At 45.9% G+C, this 10,879-nt stretch overlaps 1 protein-coding gene across 1 annotated transcript in view; it reads left to right on the top strand.

Annotated features, from left to right (window-relative positions):
* The first annotated feature begins 657 nt into the window (after positions 1–657).
* Positions 658–10,879, top strand: part of LOC138525546 (lysozyme g-like) — a 291,158-nt gene continuing 280,936 nt past the window's right edge. Inside the window, exon 1 of the mRNA XM_069635592.1 lies at positions 658–694. The gene's annotated coding sequence lies outside the window, so the exon portion shown is untranslated. The remainder of the gene's footprint in view (positions 695–10,879) is intronic.

Here is a 10,879-nt window from a genome sequence, read left to right as displayed (position 1 = left end):
AACATCATCTTTCCAAAGCCTGCTGACTCGGAATTCAGGGTGATAAAGCAGCAACCCGATGGAAGTCTCTACCTCTTCTGGTTGCCCTCAAAGCTGACTTTCTCAAATTTCGCAGGGTCTGACAATAGTTCTTTTCAGTCAAGGGTTTGAGCCAAACTGTGCCTAATGTTTACACAGAAGCATGCCCCCCTACATTTCAAATCACTGGCTACAAACATTCACCCACTGCACCCCTTCCCAAAAATCAGCTCAAAGCAGTTGTCCAAGAATGAGAGTTCCTTGCAAAACCAACTAATACAATACTGTAAAATAGGAAAACATCAGCCAAGGCAATCACTGAAGTCAAAGTGTGTAACAAAGTAATGAAATAATATCTTTTTCTTTATAGAAACAGTGCAATAAACATCCCCTACACCCTATGAGGGGCTTCTTGCACAGCATTTTCACCATGATCAATGCTCTTGAAAAACCTAATTTTACGGCTGGGACTTTGCCAGCCTAGGTTACACATTAATCCGTCCCAGCAAAGGTTTCAGCTTTAGATCTAAACAGGATTGTCGGTGTGCTGAAATCATTGCCACACAAGAAGGGGGCGGATTAGCTTATGTACTTAGCCGAATCCAAAGGTGATATTGCAAATTCATATCAGAGACTTCAGGAAACCTTTCACGGATCAGGTGTCTTCACTAAGCAGGTACGTGGGGCCAGTCAATAAAGTATTTAAAGCCACTCTGTCCTAGAGGGAGAAAAGCACAGACCCGAGTCACAGGTATGCCAATGCAACAATACATTCTTGAACTCTTGCCAGCTTACTAGGTAAGTACCATACTGGAAATGTAAATGTACCATTCTTAGGAGCTATTAGTTTGGACTGTGAAAGAAAATACTCTGTCATCATTGCGAGCAGTGTATTTGATAATATATTCCATTGTTATGATGTTTCCCTTAATGGTCAATCATTTCCAGCGCTTATAGTACAGTCTACCATTAGCTTTGATCTCATCTTTTATTTTTTTAGAATGCTCATATCTGGCATTATTTACATAAAACACCAAACAATGCAGATATTCCTTCTCCATCAATATTGTATGTAGTCGCCATTTTCTAAAGGATGCTGAGAAGAACCTCAGTTGATTTACATAACTGTTGCTTGGAGAAGAGACCTGAGATTTCTGATGTGTTTTTGTCTTGGAGGTGGCAGTCCAGCTTCCCTAGGAATGAAGAAGCAGTGCCAGGAAGAAGGGTTATTATTCTCCACTCCAGAATCGTCTCTATTTATGCCGCACAGTGTTATGCATTTAGATGTGGCAATGCTTTCTTTACCTCGTGGTTTATAGTGTGCTTTAACTTTAATATTCAATGTTATCTTATTGTAAGCTCCAGTTTCTAGCCTGAGAGCATCCCCCAGACCCTCATCCCTGCTCTCCTGCCCCATTGATTCCCTCGATGCCGGAACCCCCTGCCTACCCTACCCAGGCTTGATTCTTTTGTACAAATATGGAGTGTACAAATATAATTTCATACTAGGGCACAAAATGTATATTACATTTATGTATACTCCCTTGTCACCTATGGTCCCTGCGATATCTCTGATGGCATCACCCCTTCACCAACCGATCAACCGATTTGCTCTCATATTTGTTTACCTTGTAAAGGCAACCCACCCAGAGACTGCCTCTGCCATCTGCACTACTGCTGCTTTATACGGCAGTCTTGTCAAAATGTCTGCCAAACGTTTTGAAAGACTACAAAAACAATTATAATAACGTGTTTTGTTTAATTGCTTTATGTTTTGTTGTACTGTATGGTGTTATGTTGTGCTGTGTTGCATTGGGTCGTATCTTTTAAATGTTATGTTACATCTGCCCTTCTTTGTGTCGTACTTTCCCTGCTACAAGTACATTCATTGAATAACACTTTCCTTACATGACCTCACAACAAAGGATGACTTTGCATTGATAGATGAGCTTCACGATTATACACTGACGATTTATACGAATAATGGGATGTGTTGAATGTGTACAATTGCCACAACAGTGGATGTAATGTAGAGGGATGTGTCACACATCCATCCTCATCTATTACATACAGTATACAAGGAAACAATGGAATTTACAAGTAGTGAAACAGTAGCTTGTTCAATGAAACAATGCAGCTCTGTGCACTCGCCCATCCAATGAGCAGATCTTTGTGTAACCTGGTCACATCACTCTGCAAATGGACAAAATAAAGGCTGTTCAGTTGGGTAATAACATAGCCTTACAGACCGAGGGAGGGGTCATTATCATGGGATTATGATTAGCCTCGGGCCATATATTTGGGAACAGTCATTATCCCAAGAGATAATGACCTCTCGCAAAGTCTATAAGGCTATTTGCACTTAGTGGTAATAGCAATACATGTTTTGCAGTTTTGGTGGTGAAGTACAAATGTTACTTTAATAATGAGTAAAGTAAATATACAAACTGAGTTAGTTAAGTAAATGAGTTTTTATTTTGTAATAACAGCATTTAATTGCAAACCTGGTAAAACAGGAGCGGTGTAACATGAGCATGCATTATGTGTCATGTAAAAGAAAACAGTTTCTCTGTAAAAAAGTAGACGCATCTTTCCATGTTTAAGCTTTCTCTTTGGTGTGTTAAATAGAATGTTGGCGAGAAAAGAAATGTAGGCCCTCCTATATTCTTGCCTGGAAATTGAATTATTGTTTCCCAATTTGCTTATGAAGACAAAGGGCTAGATTCTCAAAAAAAGTGGGCATCGCAATGAGATGCCCCCTGGTGCAAAGATACCCCTGCACCAAAAGGCATCTCATTGGAAATGGCAAATTCATAAAGAAAAACCCAAAAATTCCCAGCATGCAAAGATGTGCAAATTGTAGCGCAAAAGAGGTGCAGAAAAGTGAGCGTTTAATGGTGCATCTGAGGAGATGCACACATTTTTGATGCATCTGTCAGATGCCCATTTTCGTATGTGCAAATGCTGACATGAGCATCACTTTGCACCAAAAACGTGTGCATCACTTTTTGCCAAAAACATGTACATCTCATCAGATAAACCAAAAATAGTGCATCTACCCTAAAAAACACAAGCAAAGAATTTTGGACAATTTTTTAATGTTCATGCTCTTTTTTTGTGTGCCTTAAGCGAATAATAGGTCTGAAAATAAGGCAATGCGTTTTTGTTAACTTCAGCTATGTGGTGAGTTTACTTTGCAAAGTGGATCACTTCCCATGGGACTAAGTGTATACCATTTAAATTTCACAGGTGGTAGTTTTGCCATGTGATTATATGATTGTGTTGATGTATAGCTGGATTATGCATTTCATTCCCATAATGGAGTGATTGCTAGACAGCCACATGGAAAGTGTTCTACTTACTAGTGTCTTCTGACTCCTGTATGAGTGTTCTATGGCTGAAGGGATATGAGGGCCACATGGGTGCAATCAATGGCAATGCAAATGCATAGTACCCAACTATGTAATAAAATGCCCTTACTAATCCTGCCCTGCTACATGTATAAGGAGGCATGCCTATATACACCCGGCAGATGTAAGGATCATGTTGAAGACCTTGCAAAGGGCCTGTGACTGTGACGATTATGATATCACCACAATGATGCCACTGGTGGTCTGGAAGGAGCCTTTTGAAAAGAAGGAGAGGCCCGACAGTGCATTGACTAGTGGTGGTATGGAATGGGCTGCCAATGGTATGGTAAGGGCTCCTCTCACTGACTCACCATCTCCGTTATGATATGGGGTGGGAAGTGGTACCGCTGGTACTAGCATTTTTTTGTCCATAGGACTCCATGGAGAGTTTGGCGGAATAACCGTCTTCAGTAATTGGCCGAAATGTGGCCTTAAAGTGGGAGATGGACTTCCAGCATGATAAAAATGGCAGTAATTCCGTTACCACCATACAAAATGGCAGTAACGAAATTACCACCGTCTCCTACACCCCCCAATTTTCACACAGTGTTAATGCTCATCTGTTCCACTTTGAGAAGGTGTCTATTCTGCTGATGTGGACCACTGCCGCATAATGACGATTTCCATACAGTTTTAACTTTTTGCATGTGTCGACCACATGTCACATACAAATGACTCTCTTGTAAAAAAAACATTAATTTGTACTCCCTTGAAATCACATTTACTCTCAAAGTTTAAAAATAGTGAGTACAATACTCCCACCTTAAAATATTATCTGGAGAACTGTGAATACCTGTCTGTTTGTGCTGTGCTTTTATACTGTGTTATTGATTGTGATTGCGGATAATTGTCTTGCACTCTTGCAGCAAATGTTAAAGGGCATTATTTTAGTAATTACTGTGGTCTGGGTTTTATAAATCAGGATTTTGGTGCATCTTTACTCACTTTCTGCGGTCACTCCCCCATTGCATGCTTAATTTGATATATTTGCATTCTTATCTCCCACTTTGTGCATCTTTTACCCACATGTTGCACTCCTTTTCAAAAGTGGTGCATATCTTAGAGGCCCACTGCTGTGAATTTGGAGCATCAGTTTGTGGCGCATTTGTGGTGCATCTCAGATTTGCCCACTTTTATATTTTTGAGAATCTGGCCCAAAAAGTATCTACTTCATAGCTTTACATTTGTATTCTTCTTATAGCACACATGCATGTTTCTGTATGAGACAGAACACAGTCCAATGGGGATGTGGGGAGATAACAGTAGTGTGGCAGGAATAACACCAAATAAAAAAAAAACACGTGGAGTCCTAAAAAGGGTGGCTTTCGGTCTTTTGCAATTATTGAATATAATCAGCATTGCAGGAAACAATGCAAAATAGTTCATGCAATGCATAGTCCAAATGAACCCTGCTGCATCTATGTTAATGAATTCCTCTTATTTCCTCATGCTTTTTGGTTGTTTGTCTTAATTTTGGTTGCATTGCCCCTTTACATTTCATCATGTTAAGGATAAAGGCTTTTTTTGCTTCTTTCTCAGTGGTGTTTATGAGCAATAGTCCAGGCTGGAGGATAGTTGAACAAACCAGATCTGGGTCTTCATTATTAATCCCTTTTAAGAGATGTAAGTCATTACTGACCTCCTCTGAGCTAATCAAAATGCACCAAATGCAGTCAATACTACTGTTATTGGCTGCTTTCCGAGCATTCTGATTTCAGAAGCCCACTGGGAAACCGCAGACAGCACTTCTATGCATTAAAGAAATAGTCATTCAACTGCCCAACAAGACCTCTTTCAACAAGGCAGTCACTTATCTGCATGTGTCTCATTGAACCTATCAAGTGATGGGCAACATGCAAATTAATGCACCAAACTGAAAGCTAAAATGTGGAAAATGTAGTGCATGCTCATGTTTAAACAATTCCAATTCAACCAACCCTATAGTTAAAATGTGTTCCTTATAAAGGCAACCTTGTTACTTAAATACTACAAATTAAAAACCACATGTAATTTACTAACAACGTTTGTCCATTCGCTGTACTCGCCATTAAACACGCATTTGTACTTGCCCACAACTCTAAAACCTAAGTACTGCTATCTGCTTATAGCGATATAGGCCTTGGGGAAGGTCAGTACTTAGAGGTGAGTTATAATCCCCCAATGATAGCCCGTCTCTCAGTCTATAACATTATAATATCACTCACCACCATTCTGGTAAAGCAAAGGTGGGGCATATAAGGATTGTGCCAACTATCAACCATCTAAGAATGCAAGTTTGAAATAGTCGGGTGATGAAAAGAAAATGTAATTGAATCCACTTGGGTATATAAGCAATTGATTGTGTCATCAAAAAAGAAAAGGTGAGACACAATAGTTTCCATAACCACAAAAATATTTGCATAACCTCAACACGTGTTTCTTCACAATCCTTCTAGTGCGTCATCAGGAGGTATTGTCAAACTACTATTTTACATGTATATAAAGGAAAAAAACAAAAAGCAAATAGACACTGTTTTAAAAATTGGATAAAGCAAAACCATTTGGATCACATCTGTGTGCTTACATTGGCCCTCATTACGACCCTGGCGCAAAGCGAAAAACGATGGCGGTAAACGATTACCGCCATCGTCTTCCGCTCGGGCCGATTACGACCCGTGACCGTAAACTACGATGTCACTAGCGGCATCGTAGCTAACGCTGCCGCTGACTGCGCCAAGGGCGCGCGCACGCGAACATCCACACCGTACTTAGCGCCATGGCGGAAAGGTGCGGGAATGCCGACCCAAGCGGACATGCCCCTAACGCCATCACCCAGGCCGTTAAGTACCTTACCGCCATGGTGCAAATTACGCCATCGCGAACCAACCGTAAAGGGCCATGTAAAGTGAATGCAGCTGCCACAGGTGCACAGAAACAGCACAGGTGAAGGCAATACAGACACAGGAAGTACAAAAAGAGCACACCCCACCCCTTCCCACACCCAGTCACACTCCACAATGATACCAATAGGACTAGCAATGTTGGGGCTGGAGGACCTGATAGCAATGCGAGTGCTACAACAGCAACTACAACAACCACAACCACAACAACAACAACCACAACCACAACAACAACAACAACAACAGGCTGCACAGAGGAGACGCAGGAGGAGAAGGAGGGCAAGGCAGGCCCAGCAAGCCCCACCAGCACAGCCAGTGCCACCACGCAGGCAGCCCCCAATCCCACGCATCAGACCCAGCCCATTCAACCTCACCGCTGAGCAGATCCACACCCTGTACCGACTGGACCGGGACACCCTCACCACCATTGTGGACATGATACACAACAACATCGTCAGCATGATTGATACACCCACTGCCACCCCCCCCCCTACTGAAGGTAGTGTCCGTGCTCCACTTCCTGGCCACAGGCACCTACCAGCACACAGTGGGGCACTTGCATGGCATATCACAACCATTATTCTCGCGGACACTGATGCAAGTGCTCGATGCCCTCCTCAAGCACACAGATGACCACATCTCATTACCACGGTCTGCCCAGGAGATTGCCAACACCAAAGTGGGTTTCCATGCACTGGCCGGCATACCTGGTTGCATTGGTGCCATTGACTGCACCCATGTTGAATTGGTGGTCCCACATGCCATGGAGGTACCGTACCGCAACCGTAAACATTTCCACTCAATCAACGTGCAAATGGTCTGTGACTCCAACAGGATCATCACACATTGTTGTGCCAGATTCCCCGGATCAACCCATGATTCTATGATCCTTCGGAACTCAACAATACCACGCTACATGGAGCGACATGCAGGCCAAGATCCTACCTACTCGGTGAGTCTAATGACATGAGCATGGAAATGCAAAGTGGGTGTTGAATGACGTACCAATGCATATTACATCTGGCAGATACAGGGGGGTGGGTGCAACTAGCAGTAGCCAGATCATTCCCTGTGGCAGCACTGACGTCAACAGAGAAGTGTACACATCATGCCTGACCTAATCATCCCAACATGTGAATGAAAGTGCATCCCAAAAACGACACAACCATTTGCAAGTGCATAGTGCAAATTGTGGCCGCATTGACCCTAAAGAATAACACCAACATGCACGTCACCATGCACCAACTACTGAAAGGCCTGTCCCCCACAACTGCGCACAAAGGAGGCACATGACAGACAGGGACATCAATGCACCACTACAAGACCCACAAACTGTCCCCATTGACACCAGTAATGCTCACTGGGGTCATAATGAGCCAGACATCGATGTTGCTATCATGTGAGCTTCAAGCTCACAGGACACGTGCAAGGTCACATGAATGACGGCCTGAACGGACACAGTGGATGGCCACTCACAAGGCAATCGTCCCCCCTGCATTGTGTTTTAGCACGCAAAACAGTACATGAGAGCCATGAACACATACTGGTTGCACAGCGTAAATCCATAACCACAACTCCAATTGGTGCACAGTAACAGTCAGAATCAAGGCATGGTTGTGCGTCATGTTCACATATCAATCTCGTTCCTGACACATTCTTTTCTCACATTTTACAGGTGATGCGGGCTATCCCCTGAAGAGGTGGCTCCTCACACCAGTCCGGAACCCATCGAACCAGCATGAGGAGGACTACAACCATAACCATGCACGTACCCGTGTGGTGATAGAGCATGCTTTTGGCCTACTGAAGGCACGTTTCCGCTGCCTCAGCAGGTCTGGCGGGGCACTCCTGTACCGCCATGAGAAGGTTGCAAAGATCGTCATGGCATGTGTCATGCTGCACAATATGTGCATCAGACGAAACGTGCCTCTGCCCCCTGACGCAGAACCACAACCACCTGATGATGGGGATGATGATGATGGGGATGGGGCAGCACCTCAGGGAGGCAGCGATGCACAGGAGGGCCATATCATGCGTCAGAATGTCATTGACCGATACTTCTAGCACACACAGCGAGTGTGTGACATATGGATGGCACTTGGGGCACTGTGTGTGTCTGGTATGTCAACACTGTGGACTGTAACAATAAAGCACACATACGCAATGAGCAATGTCCACACTTTTAGTTTGTGAGAAAAGAAAAAGTGTATTGTACTACTGAATAGGTATAACAGTGCCCCTCCCCCTCCCCCTGAACACTCCAACACACCCAATACCCCCCTCCCCCTCCCCCCTGAACACTCCAACACACCCAATACCCCCCTCCCCCTCCCCCCTGAACACTCCAACACACCCAATACCCCCCTCCCCCTCCCCCCTGAACACCCTGCAAACATGTGACAGTGCCCGTGGTGAAGTGAGTATAGTTCAGCACACTATTGACTGCCCCCTCTCCCGGAACCTGGGGCCCCCCTGCCTGTGCTCCTCAGGGTCCTGGATGACCTGCGGACGGGAGAGGCTTGTGCTGAACTTGCAGCCGAGGATGTACCGGGCTGCTCAGTACGGCATGTGTCCAGAATTGTCTGGATGAGCTGGCTCATCATCTGCCGCCCTGCAGCAAGTTCGGTGCAAATGTCCCTGCTGGCAGTTTGGATGGCAGCCCTGATGCCATCAGCACTCCTCTCCATGGCTGCACTGGTACTTACACATTCTGCTACATGCTGCGTGAGGAGTGTGCCCAGTGCTTCCTGCCTGTTGGCAATCTGCTCCAGCGACAGCTGGAATTCTGGCCCAATGGGGGGTGCCAATGGGGGACCAATGGGACTACTCCCATCTTCCACAACTCCCACTGGGCTTGGAGTTGCTGGTCATGAATTAGCTGGCGATGGGCCCAGGGTGTCATCTCCATGATGGCTGATTGGGGATAGGTGTGGTGAGTGCAGTTGTGTGTTGTGGTGAAGTCCGGTGTCATCCTCCACATCACTGTCGGAGCAGGCAGCGATGGCTGCAGTCTCCCCAACAGTACTGCTCCCTGCTGACGCATTGCCCTCAGTGGGCAACAGTGGGTGTGGTTGGGCTGCAGGTGCTGTCACCACCCCTTCCTCGGGGGACTTTGCTGCCCTGGGCTCTTCAGCCTGGCGTGGATTCTGCCTGGGTCCAGCAGAGGTGGATGCATGGTTCCCCTCTCCCACTTTCCTGGCCTTCTTGGCTGGGGTGCTGGTGCTGTCGTCCCTGCCAGTGTCCGATTGCGAGCCTGTGGTGGAGCAGAGGAGGGTGACTGTTATTGATGGTTCAGCGGACATTGAGCAGGCATTGTGAAGAGTGAAATGGATAGATGGTGGAGTTAGTAGCCCGTGACGTACAGGTTGCCTCCCTTTAGGTTCGGTTTTGCATGCAGGTGTGTGTCTGCCTACTGTACAGTGTACATGCTGCATGTGCGCAGGGTGTGGCTCATCTGCTGATGTGTTGCGTCTGCCACATTGTGATTGTCACGTGCAAGTGTATCAGGGTGTCTTGCAAGGCTGGATATAAGGCACCTACCTGTGTCTCCAGATCTCGGGGCCCCTCTCTCCATCTCGCCGACACCTTCGATGCACTCAATGCCAATCAGAGAGGCACATGTCTCCTCCCATGGCTGCATCTTCAGTGGGGAGTCTGCTCCCCCGCCAGTTCCCAGGGCCAGGTTACGGTTGGCAGACATAATGCCCCGGACCCTGATCCGCAGGTCGTCCCATCTCTTGCGGCACTGTTTGGAGGTGCGTGGGGTGGTTCCAACAGCACTGACACGTTGTGCCACAAGTTCCCACACCTCCTTTTTGCGGCCTATGGCTGTTCGGGTCATCTCATTGGAGAAGACAACATCAGCCTTCTCCTGGAGCGTGTCTGCAAGCATTTGCAGTTCTTCTCGACTGAAGCGCTCCTGCCGCTGCCTGTCACATGCCTTCTTGACAACTTTAGGCATGGTTGGCTGTGGAAATGGGTGGGTTATGGGAATGTCAGGGTTTGAGGGTTGGTTGTGGTGTGGTTGGGTAGGATGGCAATGGATTGTGTTTATTAAGATGGCCGCTGTGCTGTTTCCCGTTCCGCCGCGATTACGCTATTTCCGGTTCCGCCTAATTGCGGTCACCGCTAATTACGGTGACCGCTGACTACGGTCGGCGCAATGATGGGTGGCGGTAGGTCACCCTGCGCTGTTAACGAGGGCGGTAAGGGCTGTTTACGGCATGGCGTAGTTTACGTTACCGCCATGGCGTAATGCTCGTGCGCGATGGGTCGTAATGTGGCGCTCTTATCGCCATCGGACCATGGCGTTAACGCTCATTACGCCATGGCGGTAATTTCAATCACTTACCGCCTGAGTCGTAATGAGGGCCATTGTGTCTTAAAAAACAATATTTAATTAACAGTTTCTGGTAGTTGCTCACCCTTTGTTCTGGTTCATCAAAAGCAGATTAACTTTTAGATTGTCCTCTGAAGAGATGTTTCATTTTAGGTATAGCGTTTCCTATAAATAACACAGCTACATCTATTTGTCAACGTAGCAGTATGGCATTATACAGACTACAGATGCAT

The sequence above is a fragment of the Ambystoma mexicanum genome, chromosome 7p (genome assembly GCF_040938575.1).
Source record: "Ambystoma mexicanum isolate Mex_15411 chromosome 7p, UKY_AmexF1_1, whole genome shotgun sequence".
Taxonomy (NCBI): Eukaryota; Metazoa; Chordata; class Amphibia; order Caudata; family Ambystomatidae; genus Ambystoma; species Ambystoma mexicanum.
The sequence above is the reverse complement of the archived record's forward strand: the minus strand, read 5'-3'. Positions and strand labels throughout refer to the sequence as shown.